The sequence below is a fragment of the Thunnus thynnus genome, chromosome 22 (assembly GCF_963924715.1).
Source record: "Thunnus thynnus chromosome 22, fThuThy2.1, whole genome shotgun sequence".
In the NCBI taxonomy this organism is placed as follows: domain Eukaryota; kingdom Metazoa; phylum Chordata; class Actinopteri; order Scombriformes; family Scombridae; genus Thunnus; species Thunnus thynnus.
In genome coordinates, this window is record NC_089538.1 from 23,642,494 (window position 1) to 23,659,972 (window position 17,479).

The 17,479-nt window shown below is 38.5% G+C and overlaps 2 protein-coding genes and 2 long non-coding RNA genes across 4 annotated transcripts in view; 2 read left to right on the top strand and 2 right to left on the bottom strand.

The window, feature by feature from the left end:
• The window catches only part of LOC137174193 (zinc finger protein 850-like), a 343,824-nt gene that overhangs the window by 269,661 nt on the left and 56,684 nt on the right, over positions 1 to 17,479 (top strand). The gene's annotated exons all lie outside the window — the stretch shown is intronic.
• The window catches only part of LOC137174194 (butyrophilin subfamily 3 member A2-like), a 74,950-nt gene that overhangs the window by 15,985 nt on the left and 41,486 nt on the right, over positions 1 to 17,479 (top strand). The window lies entirely within an intron of this gene.
• LOC137174220 (uncharacterized) lies at positions 3,788 to 4,890 on the bottom strand. The gene is made up of 3 exons (XR_010925315.1): positions 4,744 to 4,890; positions 4,541 to 4,640; positions 3,788 to 4,132 (listed from the first exon to the last, which is right to left on the bottom strand). It is a non-coding gene; the product is annotated as an uncharacterized lncRNA (long non-coding RNA).
• On the bottom strand, positions 5,771 to 7,107 carry LOC137174223 (uncharacterized). Its single transcript, XR_010925319.1, has 4 exons — positions 7,029 to 7,107; positions 6,856 to 6,948; positions 5,996 to 6,046; positions 5,771 to 5,866 (listed from the first exon to the last, which is right to left on the bottom strand). It is a non-coding gene; the product is annotated as an uncharacterized lncRNA (long non-coding RNA).

Sequence of the window (17,479 nt, forward strand, 5' to 3'; positions counted from 1 at the left end):
TCTGATGAATTTTGACCATGTTTAATTATAAAAATGTACAGTGCTGTGAAAAAGTATTTGTCCCTGTCCTGACCAACACCAACATAGCCCATGTGAAAGTATAACTGCACACCACCTATCCAGTCATCCTGTGCTGCCACTGGATAGGTGGTGTCTGGTAACTGGATAGGTGGTGTACAGTTTGGGTAGAGTTTTGAATTAAAGGCCTCTCCATAAATTTCTACTACAATGGAGAGCATGTTTCACATTTACTCAGCAAAAGGGGAAAGGGAGTGTGTTTATAAGATTCTTCACTACTTTAAACATGCAGACAGAAGAAGCCAGAGATTGAACCGCCACGCACTCTGTGATTGGTAGATGACCAGTTCTACGTCCTGGGCCACAGCTGTCACCTTAACCACTTCCAACAAAGAGCAGATCTGACTCACAGTTTAAAGGATATGTTCACAATTTTTCAAGTCAGGTATAAGTACCTCAAATTTGTACCTTAAGTGCAGAATCTGTACCTGTGTGGACACCACCATACACCACTGGTTAAACTGAAAGTTTAATGGTTACACTCTATTTCACAGGTCCCATAATTTTATACATATACAGGTTTCCTGGGTAATTTGCAGGTATGTACCTTATATGTAACACTTTGTTGCAATTTGATACAAATTATAAGAAAAATAGAAAAAGAAAAGTTTGGTTTATATGCGGATCTATATGTTGTTTTTAATTTGCAAAAAAATGTTTGTAAATTTTATTCTTAACAATTTCTTGACAGACTGTAAAAACGTACTTTTCAGTGTGTAGTTTTGTGTGTCAAACAATATATCAGTACATTAAGTTGTTTCTTAATAAAACTATAATGAATCAGCATCTATGAACAATTTTGGTCACACTTTACTTTACTGTGCTTCTAATTTACAGGAAATTTCTTCAACAATTTCCTAAAAGTAACCTCTGTGTAACTGTTCAAAACTAAGATATAATCTAAAATCTTGTTTGACGCACCAAATGACACTGAAAACTGAGTATTTTCTGTCTGTTAAAGAATTGTCAACAGTCTAATTTATTAAGAATTTTTGCAGATCAACAACAATGAATCCAAATATAACCATGGGCACTACCAACTTTTTTATCTTTTAATTTGTAACAAATTGTACCACCTTTCTGTAAATTACCCTAAAATTACCCATTACATACCAGGAAATTACTTAGAAAATGTCCAGGAAATTAGTATAAATCAGTTAATATCAATTTAATTAATATACATATAAACTATACATATCAATTTATATAAATATCACATATGAATTAAGTTCCTTTTTTTACAATTGAAATGTATTTACTTAGTATTGTTCCTTGGACATGACCCTGCCAGTACATGGTGTATTATGATGGTATAATTCTTATTTGATTGTTTTGGATCTGTGCCAGTTTTAGTAAGAATTTCTAAAGAAGGGAGTAGGCCTTAGATAAATATAAAGACACCATCCATGATAAATATGATTTGTACCTTTATTTATTCGGGGATGGATTTTATTAAGCATCCTCTTCAGGAATATCTTGTGCACTAACACAGCTGCACATACCTGCACCAGCATGATTATTGCACAAGTGTGCATTGGACTGGTCACAATAAAATGTGCAGTTTGTATTTCACATGACTAGGGATACAGATAGGCATTTTTTTGGGTGGGAGGGCAGAAAACATGTCAGTATCTGGTGTGACCTCCATTTGCCTCGTGCAATGCGACACATCTCCTGCGCACAGAGTTGATCAGGTTGTTGATTGTGGCCTTTGGAATGTTGGTCCACTCTTCTTCAATGGCTGTGCAAAGTTGCTGGATATTGGCAGAACACACTGTTGTACACGCTGATCCAGAGCATCCCAAACATGGATGACATGTCTGGCGAATATGCAGGCCATGCAAGAACTGGCATGTTTTTAGCCTCCAGGAATTGTGTACAGATCCTTGCAACACGGCGCCGTGCATTATCATGCTGCAACATGAGGCGATAGCTGTGGGTGAATGGCATGACAATGAGCCTCAGGATCTTGGATCTCGCTGACATCAGTAAACCGCTCACCACACAACACCATACACACTGTCTGCCATCTGCCCTGTACAGTGAAAACCAGGATTCATCCATGAAAAGAACAATTCTCCAAAGTGCCAGAAGTGCCATCAAAGGTGAGCATTTGCCCACTCAAGTCGGTTATGACGACAAACTGGTGAGGATGACCAGCATGCAGATGAGCTTTCCTGAGATGGTTTCTGACAGTTTGTGTAGAAATTCTCTGGTCATGCAAACCAACTGTTGCATCAGCTGTCCAGGTGGCTGGTCTCAGACGATCTCAACAGCTCTGGTGGACATTCCTGCAGTCAGCATGCCAAGTGCATGCTCCCTCAAAACTTGCAACATCTGTGGCATCGTGTTGTATGATAAAACTGCACATTTTAGAGTGGCCTTTTATTGTGACCAGCTCAACACACACTTGTGCAATAATCATGCTGTTTAATCAGCATCTTGATACGCCATACCTGTCAGGTGGATGGATTATCTTGGCAGAGAAGTGCTCACTAACACGGATCTTTTATTTCAACTCATGAAAATTGTGAGCAAAAAACAAAAGTGTGTTCCTCCTGTTGGCTTGATTATTTAAAGGTTCTGGATCGTTCCCTGATTTACAGCAGCTCTGGTACAAGTTAGAACAGATAATATTTGAGGATCTTATCAATAATTTCCGAGCATGACCATTCATCATTTTCATCAACGCCCTGATCAAATTACAGTTCACTCCATTCTTCTAATGCTTTTATAAAAACACTACATACTTTTGCAAACAACATGGTTACGTTCACTGACTTTTCTCCCAGCCTCCTCTTTTTTTTGGAAGAGAGCTGTCTGTGTGTTTCAGGTCTGCCACGCCCCTCTCTGCCTGCTTTGATTGCTCGCACCTGAACTGCGTCTGATCATCAGTGGAGCTGTATATCAACTCCCCTGGACCAGTGCTTCTTCCTATTTTGCCACTGAGCTGCTGGTTGGGCTGGTGCTGTCGAGTTTTTGCTGTCAGCAGTTTGATATAGCTCTGTGTAACTGGTAGATGATTTTCATGAAGCTTTGTGGTGGTTCTCTGCCTTTTGATTTTGCGTTCCTTTTTTTCTCCTGTTTTGTGGCTAGCCAGGGAGCGTAGCATTGTCTTTTTTTTCATTCTGTGGCCCAAGTGAGACTTTTCTTTTCTAGTTGGAGTGGGATTTTGTTTGTTGTTTTGGCCTTGGAGACCCTGACACCTAAGTTGCTTCCTTTTTTTATTTTTTTTTTTACTATATCAGTCGGTTAATCTGTTAATAATCCTTTTTGTTAATTAATGGTTCTCCCTGTTACCCCTTTGCAATTGTTTTAATGGCCTTTTTCCCACCATTTTTACAAAGAATTTTGGGTCACCTAATTATGTTACTCCTTGTTTTCCCCCCCTAGACATTAGAGGTCGTAACAACATGATAACATACATGGTATGAGTACCAACCATGAGTACCATGAGTAACAATCCCACAAAATACTGTAATATTAAATCATTTTATTGGATAAATTCCATTAATTACACCCCAAATTTTAATAGTGTACAATAGTATTCAGTGTTACAGCTGGAACTCTTTGAGATGCAAACATGTAACACACAGGAAGATTTATGTGAAGTTTGGATGCTTATATGCATTAATGAGATATATATATATATATATATATATATATATATATATATATATAATTATTATTTAGTTTTTTTTTTTTCTCAATGTCTGAGCATTTTATTCTTGCATACAGAAAGTCATGACAACAGGCAATCATTTCATACCACATCCAGTCTTCTCTTATAAAAGCCACAAGGCCGGAGAGACAATCCAACTCCTGTTTATGTCACTTGTCGCTTCGTTCCTTAAATTAGCATTACAGAGATAGAAGAGAAATATAGATGCCTTCAGGTTATATATGAGACTGATGATACAAATACTCATCCAGTTATGTTTTTACAGATACATTAAGTTTCTGTTTCAGGGCAGGAATCACATGAGGATTATGGCACAGATAGATGGGAGCTTAGCGTCACAGTCCATGTCATCCAGGCATCCCGATTCCTGTTCTGTAAGACCAAAAAACACAGAAGTCAGTTAACGCCACACAGTGATGGAATGTAACAAAGTACTCAAGTACTAAACTTTATTACAATTTTAAGGTACCTTACTTGAGTATTTCCATTTTATGCTACTTTATACTTTTAGTCCACTACATTTATCTGACAGCCTTAGTTACTATTCAGATTAAAGTTTGACATAAAATAATGCAATGAGTTTATAAACTAGTCGTTCACAACCTTTTTGTCTTGTGACCTCTTCTATAAAACCAGTGTGTACTTTTTGGCCCCTTGTGAGGTTTCAGATGAGTTGTTAGCAGTTCCGTTCCCCTCTAAACTTGTCACATGGTTTCATTTAAATCACTTTTTAAAAAATACTTTACACCACATTATGCTCTCAAGGTTGAGTTGGTTTACCTTCAAAGGTAATTTGTAGACAGTGGTGCTCATGCTTTTCAGAACAGAAGTCATGAAACTGATCAAAACCCATATAATCACTCCAGTACCAAGACGGATCCTATGAGACAAAACAGTAAAAGAATATTGACTGAATTAATATTAATTAATAGAATATTGCCTTTAAAAAATGTCCAGACCTGATTTAATAATGAATTATATACCTGTGCTGTATTAAAGCCTCCGACCCATACTTTTCCATGCTCATTACCGGCACTTTTCAGCACATCATGAATCTCGTGGGAGAACGAAGAGTCATACACAGATGCAAGGGTTCCACCTGGGTGGAGTGAATTCTGTGAATTGTGTATGCAGTTTTCCTACAGCAGAGATAAACAGAAGAAAAAAAAATAACCTCAGGACACCGAAAGAGGATGCTAATTAACCAAGTGTGCAAGTAAATACAGAGTTAACCAGTGGTGGAATGTAATGATATGCTTTTACTTAAGTGCTGTGCTGTACTTAAGTACAATTTTAAGGTACTTTACTTGAGTATTTCCATTGTATGCTACCTTATACTTCTACCTCACTACATTTCACCTGGAAATATTGGACTTTTCACTTAACTACATTTATCCAACAGCTTTAGTCACTAGTTATTTTTCAGATGCAAATTTTACAAGAAAAAACCTATAGAATCCAACACACTGTTAGAGATTAAACCAGTATTTCCAAACTTTTTGTCTTGTGAGCAGCTCATTGTTTAGCTGTCCGGCTGAAACTTTACTTTAGTTTATTGTTTTTGGCCACAGCAAGCAGCTGTTTTCAGAGAAAAAGCTCTAAAAAGCCACTGTACACTACCTGCTCAGCGCCAAATAGCAAACAGACACAGTTAGCTGTAGACTAGCTGGTGAACATAGTGGAGCATTTAGCAGCCAAAGAGCCAGATATTTCCCTCAGGAGTTGTTAGAGAGCAAAAACAGAGCTAAAAGAGAGTGAATGTTGGACTTACATTCACCAGGTGAACAGAAACACGACACATAATGTTGCTACGAAACAACTTAAAAGTATGATGATATGTAAAGTGATGATGTGTCAGCGTTGTGTTCACAACTTGTTTCCGCTGCACTGAAGTGGCCAAACATATCACTTCATGCAGGTTTAAATGTAAATGATCTACTTCTTCTGCCACTGGAGTTAACTTGATGTAGAAATATTCTGCTCTGATTAAGGTATTAATTCTGATTACCTCAGCTTCAGCCCAGGTCATATTTGTCGGAACGTAGAGGAGACATTGAGTGCTGGACATAGTCCAACCATCAGGACAAGAAAAAAAGAAGCCCGGCTCTGGAGACAAATACAGGAAAAAGGGTCACATTGAGTGTCCAGGGGGGTTGCAAGAATAGATGCAAGTTTTAAAGTCAAAGTGGACTTCAGTATAAATAAATAAATAAATAAATATATATATTCACTGACCTGATGTCATAGGTGAGACTGGCATAGTTGACAACATGTCTATGGGATATGCTGGAGAATTTAACAAAGCAGTAAGATTAATAACATTGTATTTATATTGAAACAGGAATCAATACACATCTGAAGAAATATACTGTACACTCATGTTCTACAATCATTTGCTCAGTCCCAGGTTCATCCTTTTCTTCTGGATGAGCTGCATGGACAGTTTAACACAGCAGTGAGCAGCAGTGGAAGAAGTAACCCGATCCTTTACTTAATGGACAGTTTGAGGACTACACTTATATGCATTCTGCACTTCAGTTTTTGTACAGATTAAACAATTGAGACATTACAGGTTTATTAATAATTAAAATTAGTAATCTTTAGAGGTGCTGTGGTGGATTTTGTTGATCTGTGTGTGGACAGAGCCAGGCAACTATTTCCTTCCTGTTTCCAGTCTTTGTGCTAAGCTAAGCATTCCTTCTAATCATTACTCCCGTTGTAATGTAGGTGATGGGGGACAAAATTCAAAGTCCTTGTTTTGTGCAAAAATGTATTTAAAAGTTTATCTGAATCTTATGAGGCCTCTGTGGATATCTGCCACATTTACCGTCTTTTTAGCATCAAATTCCCTCTTTGTGTTTCCTCGGACAGTGTTTCCCTGTTGAGTTGCGGTGGAAGTATAGTAACAAAAAGAAGGACTTTGGCACTAAAAAGACTGTAACGTTGAAAGATATCTACGTGGTTTGACTCATTTGGACGCTGAAGCTTCATATTAGTGTCAGATAAACTTGTAAATACATTTTTGCACAGAGGGTGGACTGTGGATTATGGTCCCATCACTTACATTGTAAGTGCATCATGCATTATCTACTCACCAGCAGATGGGGTCAGAGCCATCATGGCACAAAGGAAGAGAAACACAGTCAACATCTTCATGGTGCAGATGTTACAGATGAAGATTTCCTTCACTAAAGAGAGAAATACATGTTAGAAATACTTCTGCAGTGAAAGGTAGAAAATAAAGAAGACAGTGGAGTTTGTGGCAAACCTGCTGAGTTATCTTCTGTTCTTGTCAGTGTCAGCTTGTAGCTTCGGCCTCTCTGTGTAGAAGTGCTGAATGACTGCTGACGAAAGCAAAACCATCTCTTAAATACACTTGCATTTACCTGCAACTCGTTTCAGGTGACTGGCAGTGACAGAAATGCAAACATAAATTTGATCTATGTTCCAAATCTAACAAAGGCTGCCATAAAGGCTTACAGCTCAATGCTCTTGTTTTGTTTTAATCAGTTGAGAAACAGACACCAGATGTGTTGTACGAATAAAACTATTGAATTATATCTACAGTCCAGACAGTATTTGGATAGTTATGTTTTTTCACCCTTTTCAGGCTCTGTGCTTCAGCACATTTAATTATAAATAAATAACGGATTCTACATTAAAGTGCCAAGTCTAAGCTTTAATTTGGGTTGGTTTACATCAATATAGAAAGACCTGTGTGGGAGATATACTGTAGCCCTTTTAACACATTATGCCCAAAGTATAAAGGGAACATTTTCTGCACATTTTCAGGCCACTACTGTGCATATTCAGTGGGCTGCACATCCAGAGACAAACTCAGAAGGTAGGAATTGTTTGGGCTCATGTGCTAGACAAGCAATCTTTGAGTCCAGTATCCAGTTCTCCTCAATACACCCATTAAACAAAAAATATTTGTAAGATTTCACTTCTTATATCCTCACCAGTTGAATATATTCCACCTCCTCACCTCCACATTTTCCTCTTTCCATCATTTTGATAGAGGTTGATTTTTGTGTCATCAGTCCATTGAACTTAATTCCAGAGCTCTACCACTTTCTTTGTGTATGTTTTGTAACCTGGCTGTCCTGTTTTTGAGGCGGTTTGAATCTTGTGCTGAATCCTCTGATGTTATGGGTCATGACGTTTATTCTTGATTGTTAACAAGGAAACATGTATGCCTACATCCTGGAGAGCATTCTTGACTTGACCCCGAAACTTTGGGTACTACGTGATTAAAGGGTTATATCTCCCACACAGTTCCTTGTATATTGTGTAAACCAAGCTGAGGCTTTAATGTAGTGTAAATTACTTTATTTCAAGAGCGTAACATTTCCAAATTTCCACATACTTACTGTTAACTATAGATGTTATGTAACTTTTTTAAAGTCAGTAAAAATGACTAACTTTTCCTTTTTGTTGATATATGTCATGTGGTGGTGTTGACCCAACACACCCTGATTTTGCTTCGCAAGCTGCAGCAGCAGGATATGCACACACACACACACACACACACACACACACACACACACACACACACACACACACACACACACACTTGCAGGGAAATGACAGCTATTTTTTTAAACCTACAACTAAGCCAAAGTAAACAAGTAGACCAATTCTGTCAAAGAGAGTATTAAAATGTTGATACCTGATGCATGTTATGAAAGATATACATAGATACACAGTTTATCAGTCACATCTGAATATGGAGGAACACTGACTTGTTAGATGAAATCTAAGTTTTGGATAACTGTGGGGCTGTGGGAGGAGGCTCTATTACATTAGTCTAAAACTGCACCTAACGCCTCAGCAAATAACCAGGTATCCATGGAGGGTTGAATCAAGGGCAACTAGACTTCATTTTAGATACTTGAAGATGTTTCGCCTCTCATCCATGGGGCTTCTTCAGTTCTAGCTGACTGGTAGGGAGTCTCAGGTATTTAAACTCTGTGGGGTTGTTATCAAGGTCATTGATACCACTTGGTTCGTTAGTTCTCCTGGCTGTTGTAACAGTCATTAAGAGTCATTGGAGTCACCTGAGGTCAAGTGTAAAAAACAGTCGTTGGAGTTGTCAGGAGGCCAAATGTGAATGGTTGTTAAGTCTCTAGGACAGCATTGTAGGTGGGTGATAAGTGGTTAAACAGATGGTTTCTCCACTTTGACATAGATGACCTCCTTCACTCTTGTTTCAAACCATCTGTCTCCCTATCCGAAATATGCACATTGTTGTCCTCGAAAGGGTGTCCCTTATCTTTCAGGTGTAGGTAAACTGCTGAGTCTTGACCTGAGGAGTTGGCCCCCTTGTGTTGAGCTATGTGTTTGGTTATCAGTTGTTTACATTCCCTGATATACAAGTCTGTGCATCCCTTACTGCACTGGACTGCACACATTAGATAGCTTTTCTTGTGTTTGGGTGTGCGTTTTTTCGGGAGGACCAGTTTCTTCGTTGCCTTGGCATCCCTATGGGCCTCAATATTTGATTAAAAACTGTGAGTTACTCAGAGGATTCTCATGATAGGATGATGTTTGCTAAGTATACTGTCACAGACATGTTAACAAAACAATGAACGGTTGATCTAGTTCTTGAGAACTTCACAGAAACTGGTATTACAGAGAATACATTGGTAAGGCTACAGTAAATATTTGAAGTTTAATGAAGCCTCAGTAATCAAGAATTTTATATTGACAATGGATCAAATCCAAGACCGGATTAGCAATATGGCAAAGCAGGCAACTGTGTAAGGCCCTCAGAGTGCCAAATGCTTTGTAGTAATTTGATTAAGAGTCCTGAGTTTTTACTTATAACATACTTTTTACTTGCTTTTTCTACTTATTCTTTAAGTAAAACAGGTTTGGATCAATTAGACGAAATTGTGAGAAAGTTTTTTTCAGATGTTAAAACTTTACTCTGTTTTAATAATATATTGCTGATAAAATAATATCAACACTACGATGCACTTATTAGCTTTTTTCAAGCAATTTCAACTGCATCTCAGAGCTGGTAAATACAGCTTTTATCTCTTAACACCAGGAAAGACACAGTAACGCTGGTTTATAGTATCCTCACAAACAAGAACAGGCAGAAAAAAAAACAAATGTTTCTTCTAAAATGTAAGTACAGAGTTTGATGAAAGACTTCTTTCCAACATCACTGACACTTCACAGACAATCTGTCAGCTCCCACATGTGTCTAATGCTTCATGTTTGACTTTCACGGTTCGTTCAACACTTCCTCGGCTGCTGGATGAAGAAAGTATGAGGCGAGAGGGGCTTCTCTCCACTGTGGGGAACACTTTGCTTGTGCCTCATACTCACCGCTGTCTCTGGAAAGTCATGGCCAGAAGTATGCCAACATGTTACGTTCTGTTGGAGGTGGCGACAGACCTGCTGCTCAGTTTATCAGCCCTCTTTGTCTCCTTCTGTGGAATCCCATGGGTGCCAGTCTCTTCCAAGCTTTTTTTGGCCACCTGTTTACCTCCAGCCTTCACTGCTGGAGGGTGTCCAGCTTTCAGCAGGGGAGTATCCCCATCACGGCAGATTTAGAGAGTTGCACCATGTTTAAAAGTTTCCAGAGAAAAAGAGAATAAAGCACTGAGGGCCTTGATCAGCAAATATATTAGTGTATTAGAATAAACATATGTGCGAGCTACTTGAAAACAGGGAGGTCTCTGTTAAGTTGTATGTTTTTCGTGACTGATGGGAGGATTCTTGAACTCTGTGTGTCATTCCAGCAGTTGAACAGTGGGAAAACAGGAATCACCAGTGGTGGAAAGTAACTAAGTCAATTTATTCCTGTACTGTACTTAAGTACAATTTTGAGGCACATCTATTTTACTTGAGTATTTGCATCTGATGCTCCACTACATTTCAGAGGGAAGTATTTTTCAGATTAAGATTCTACACCAAATAACATATTTTAATATTCTAACTGTTGTTTAAATTGTCTGCTCTTTTCTTTTTTATATAAAATTGTTATGCACTTTGAACTGCGTTAGTGTGTGAAAGGTGCTATATTAATAGTTTCTTTATTATTATGATAAAAAACATATAATATGATGCAGTACTATTATCATTAATCTACCCAATGTGTCTAAAATTGGCTCCACAGTGATGAACTACAACATTAAAATGCTATTACATGTATGTGTTAATGATAAAAACAAACAATATAATATACTACGTATGATATATAACACTCTAAAAGAAGCCAGTCTGCATAATGAGAACTTTTACTTTTAATACTTTACATACAGATTGCTGATAATACTTCTGTACTTTTGCTTAAGTAACATTAACAAGGATCTGAATACTTCTTCCACCACTGGGAGTCAGTCAGAGCTACAAAAACCAAAAACTGAAACTTTTGATTGAACTTAATAATTTACCTCCTGTGACATTAAAGGCCAATATTTTCTCAATACAGCAATAAGCTACATATGAACTGACCACAGAGATGACACTGTATATGTATGGCTAATTATTTATGCATTATGTTTTAAATGGGATGTTGTCCCAGGGTACATCATAGATTTTTCACAGAATTTGGCACTTCTAGAGGACTGAATTGCTGGACTTTCTCTGGAAAAAGAAAAAATAACTTCTGTTGTAATGAACACTACACTTGACATGATTCTAGGGTCTATGTTTAGCTGCCATTCTCCACCAGTCCTCCAGAGACCCTCAAACTTTTCCCCTTGTTTGTTTGGACTGGACTGTGTGGGCTTATTCTGAGTTGGACTTTTGAAAGACTATCTGACATGATTTTACTTTAGTTGCCTTTATTGGGCCCGAGCCCAAAGGGCGAAGGCCCACTTGAATTTCATGTGTTTGTTTCTTTTTTCTGCCACTTAAACCTTAAATTTGATCCCCTAAACATGCTCAAAAACTCACCAAATTTGCCACGCACATCAGGGCTGGTAAAAAATTTGACCCCCAAAGTGCCAAAATGTGCTCTCTAGCACCACCTAGGTCACTAATATGGCCGCCACGGCCCGTATGAATGTCGTAGAGAGATCATTCAAGAAGAGATTTCACAAGAAGAGTGACATTCTCCTCTCCAACTGAGAGGGAGAGAGAGAGAGAATAGGAGGGGGGGATGGATGTGGGGGTTGAATGCAGCTCATTTTTGTAGGATACAGCAGAAAGGCCTATATACATACAGTTATACAGTTATATACAAACTTTGTATGAAGTTTGGTGTTATTATCATTTATTTTACAATAATTATAGGTCTTATATGTATAATTCAGTAGTGGGGATGACCTATGAGGGGAAGGGAAAAAATGGAGTGAGGGTGACGGTTTAGTGATAAAGTGCTGCAGAAAAATACCATCAAAACTAAAATTTGTAGCTCTGTACTGCAGTTTTTCCTTAATTAGGGCCCGAGCACCTAGCAGTTCACTCACACTCTCCATTCAAATATATGAGTATTTTTCTGTGTCCAGCTGCAGTTACTTATTGTCTCTTCACACCTGACAGTACACATGTCAATCAAACTTTAACCAGGTCATGTGGGTCAAAAGTCTGTACTTTTCTAAAAATAGACTTGATGAAAATTAGGAAATTAATTTGTTTTACACACAAACTCATCAAGAGTTTTCAATTTACTAATTGAAATTCAAGTGAATGGGCCCAAAACTTGCATGATTTTGATGACACAGGTTTGAGCAAGACAGACATGTCTCACCCAGCAGAAAATTCTCATCCTCACACTGTTGAGATTTGATGTTTCGCCATGACAGATGAAGTTGCTAAACTTTATTGTAAATGCTCCAGTCTGCACCAAACTTCTCCCGGCCTGAACACGTCTACATGACAATATTCCATCAGTGATGCAAACTGGCTGAATAGCGCCCCCTATGATATTTCAGGGAAGCAGCCCCAGCAGCAGGCAAAATAGTGGACAAAGGAAGTGATGTTTATCTCCTTCTTGCACTGTCTGAAAACAGCCCGGGTCTGAAGACATCTACATGCCCGTGACAGAAGCCCTTTGATTGCACCGCAGCCCGACATGTATGGAGGCGCGAGGGCCCGTTCAACGCTGCTTGCAGCTTTAATTAGTCAGTTTGTTCTCTATGTCTTCCTGGTGTTTTTTCTCTGCCTCCCAGTCTGTCTCTTTGTGTGTGTGTAGTGTGGGTATTCATGTTGTCTTTGTTTGCTTTGCCCTTCACACCTGACATGCATTATTCTCATTAGACCTGCCCTGCTCCCAGAGTTTCCCCAGCCAATCAACTCCCAGCCTGCCCTTCTGTCTAGTCACCACACTCCCTCACAAGTTCTGCCTGTTTTTATTTCCTGGTTTTCAGTTCCGTCTTTGTTGGATCCTTCATTCTTTTCTGTTTGTTCAGTCTTGTTCTGTGTTCTGTTTTGTTCTGATCTGCATTTGGGTTCATTTCCTGCTACTCTCCATGACACACTTATAATGTAATAAAGTGACTGTACATGTAATGTTTTAACTGGATTTAGTGTTAAGTCATTCTCCAGACATGTTTTAACATAAAAACACTTGTCTGATGTTGTTTTCCCACAAAAAAAGCTTGATTACCTGCTTAACATGTGTTTAAATTATATCATCTACTTCTCTTCTGTCATTGAAAATCAACACCAACAGTCCACAACCCAAAGATATTCAATTTACTGTCACAGAGGACAAAAGAAACCAGGAAATATTCACATTTGAGAAGGTGGAATGAGAGAATTTTGACTTCTCAAAAAATGACTCAAAACGATTAATCGATTTTCAGAATACTTGGCGATTAATTCAAATGTTGACGACTAATCGGTTCATTGACTAATATTTGTAACTCTATTTACAGGTATGGAGTTATTTGTCAATAATGAAAATTAAACTTAAAGGGTCCCATGGGGATACAGGTTTCATTTATCATTGCATGCAAGACAAAGAGCAAAGAAATTATGTCTCCTGCTGTCTCTGTAGCTCTCACAAAAAACATAGACAAGCTCCACAGGTGCATGCTGGTCCTACACCTGCAATATGCTAAACAAACAAATAATTAAAGCTGCAAGCAGCGTTGAACGGGCCTTCGCGCCCTTGCGCACAGCGGGCCGCGGCGCAGTCACCTAAGCTTCTGGGAACCAAGAAAACGTTTGGAGATGATCAGTGTGAGAGTCTTTTGACACACAATGCTAACCAGTGTCTCTGTGAGCCCACCCCTCTGTTCACAGACAATTATGGATTATGAAATCAAAATATTGTTAACCTTAATCAATAATTCAGGCACCAACTGTAGGATCTGTGAGGAACATAATTGAGTATTTGCTATAATTATCAATTATCAATAATGATTAATTATAACAATTAATAGAATTATTAATATGAACTAGCAAAGACGGAGCACCACCCGGAAACCGGGACTAATAACCGAACAAGGTAATCTCATAAATGGGAGTTCACCTAGAATGTTAATATCTGAGAGATAATCATTCAAGGGTGAACAAAGAAGGGTTGAATTCGAGCTCTGACTCCTTCAATCAGCCACTTTTCACAATATGTTACACACAATAATGACAAAAGAACTTCTCTTTAAAGATATAACAGTGTTTATTAAACTTAGCAAAATTAACAAAGTTAACAAATGCTTCATTCAATAAATAGCTATCTAAAATCTAATTCTACCAAACAAAACACAAACAGCTTTGCACAGGGTTGGACACTTGCAGGTTGGACACTTTTGTCCGACATTATCTGACCATCAGATGTGCAAAACGATGTTGTTGCGTGTATCTGTGCGCGCGTGAGTGTGGTGTTAGTCACAAGAGAGGGAGGAGGGAAAGCGATCGTGAGAGAGAGAGAAGCGGTTCTTTTTCCACAGAGAGCGCACGTATGGACGGCAGTCTGTAACGCACGTTGTCTGGTTTCAGATCGACAAATCAGTTTACTTTCTCACTCATGGCAGCACAAACACAAAATAGTCTAGCGTGGTGAACACAACTAACAGGCAGCAAACAGGCAGCAGCGGAGCGTTAACTGCAGCACGACCGAAAGAAGCACAACCAGTTAGCCTCTGCTAGCCTCTCAGCTAACCCCGGCTCTCTGTTTAGATCCAAACGGAGCACCGAGTCCCGATTTGTTATTTAGGTTAAAGCGGAGAGAATCAGCGGGTCTGTCGGCCAGCTGAGTGAAGTGAAACCTGCGGAAAAAACACCGTGACCATCACGGTAAAACAGTCCGTAGAGAACTACTGTGTTCAGCTGCACAGATAGGAAATCCCTCGGCTGACAGGATGTACCACTCTGTGAGGAAAAATATTTTACCCTCCCCTTTTTGGTTTATAACAACGGTTGGCAACCAGCATATTGGGTGCATTACTGCCACCCTCTTCCTGAGTTTTTCCCTCATATCAGCTATAGTCTTTCTTGATCATTAGTACAATATATGATCACATGTGTAATAGTCCCTTCAGCCAAGTTAGAAAAAATATGTGCATGTATGAACAGCAGCAATTGGAGAGGATGACAGTCAAAAAGTAATCATGTTAAATAATCATGATCTCAATATTGAAAAAAAATGATCGTGATTATAATTTTTGCCATAATCAAGCACCCCTAAAAACAGCAAATTGTGATTTACATACACACACACACACACACATACATACACACACACAGAGTTAAAATATGTATGTGATCAATTGTAAATATGTTATAATGAATTGTTTTCTTTAAGAAACTCTTACTTGAGCATTTTTCAGTGTGCTCCTAAAGTTATATATATGCTCCTAATTTCTTTCATTTAGGAGCACATGTACTCCTTGAAAAGAAGTAAGGATTGAACACTGCTGTCACATGTGTAGAAGCACTAAGTAAGTGGAGTGTGGCACAGTCTAAGGGCTTCTGTCACAGGCAGTAGATGTTTACTTTACCGATCCCCCCCTCCCATTCTCTCTCTCTCCCTCACAGCTGCAGAGAAGGATGTCACTGTAGACTTCTTGTGAAATATCCTCATAACTCCTATAACTTTGGCCAAATCCTACATAAAAATCACATTTTTTTGTAGGAATTTTCGTCGCAAATCCATTGATACAGGTTTGAAAGTGGTCGGACTTATAGTTTAGACGCCAGATGCCCCAGTTTGGCACAAAGTCCATGCCCAGAGATTGCCTCCCCATTGGTTTAAATTGTAAGGTGTAATGTCGCACTCCAACTTTCAGGGCTTACTAAATCAAAACCGTTCGAGTTATTACAAAGTTTTTAATAACTTTTACTCAACACAGTGTGATAAGTCATGTATTAAAGTTTGAAGCCGATACCATTAAAGCCTTAGGAGGAGATAGCTTTTATTCAAGGTCCAAAATTGGCAAAAAATCATATTTTGAAATCGAGATTGCAGACTTCCTGTTGGATTTAGGTCAGGGGTGTCAGCATATGATTTGTAGGTCTTGATGAGACGAATAATTGAGTTTTGGTTCGATCTCTCTACGACATTCCTACGGGCCATGTTGGCCGTTTTAGATACATAGGTGGCGCTCTCGAGCACATTTTGGCACTTTGGGGGTTAATTTTTACATTTTATCAAATTTTTCACCAGACCTGATGTGCGTGACAAATTTGGTGAGTTTTTGAGCATGTTTAGAGGGTCAAATTTAGAGTTAAAGTGGCGTATTAATAAAGAAAGAATAAGAAAGAAAGAAACACACGAAAAACAATAGGGTCTTCGCCCTTTGGGCTCAGGCCCTAATAATAATAATAAGAAAGAAACAAACACACGAAAAACAATAGGGTCTTCGCCCTTTGGGCTCAGGCCCTAACAATAGGGTCTTCGCCCTTTGGACTCAGGCCCTAATAAGCGATCTGAAAAATAAAGCATTACCCATTTAATTCATTTACTTATAAACTATACATATCAATTTATATCACATATGAATTAATACTTTCATATTATTACTACTAAAATATATTTACTTAGTATTGGTCCTTGGATATGGCCCTGATGGTGTGACTCAATGCTGACTTTGTGTTTTGACAAGTGGCTTTCTTATTGGATGGTTTTGGATCTGCTCCACTGATAGTAAGAATTTCCAGAGAAGTGAGTAGATATAAATATAAAGGAGCCTGGAAGCTGTTGGCCTCTAATTGGCCCCACAGAGGAGGCTGAAGAGTTAGTCCACCAAAATGACACACAGCTATAACTTCTCACAGTCCCCTAGCTGCATCTATGCATGGAGGTAGATTGGGATTCATTTCTTGAAGGTTTTAGATGGCGTTGGAAGTTAATGGAGTTAAGTTTGTGCAACTCAAAAATGAGTGCCCAAATGAACATTGAAACATGTTTTTCTTGCTGTAATCACTCCTCCTGTTCATACTGACCATTACAAGATTCCTTCATAATGCACTTACAATGTAGTGATAGGAGCAAAACCCACAACCATTAATTTGAGCTAAAATGTATTTAAATGTTCATCTCAAGCTAATAGGTTATATGCCAATATGTTTTCCTGTTGAGCTGTGGTGGAAGTATAGTAACAAAAAGAGGGACTTTGGCATTAAAAAAGACTGTAACGTTGAAAGATATCTACTTGATTTGACTCATTTGGACGCTGAAGCTTCATATTAGCTTCAGATAAACTTTTAAATACATTTTTGTACAGAAGGAGGACTGTGGATTTTGTCCTCCATCACTTACATTGTTAGTGCATTATGAAGGGATCTTCTAACAGTCAGTATGAACAGGAGGAA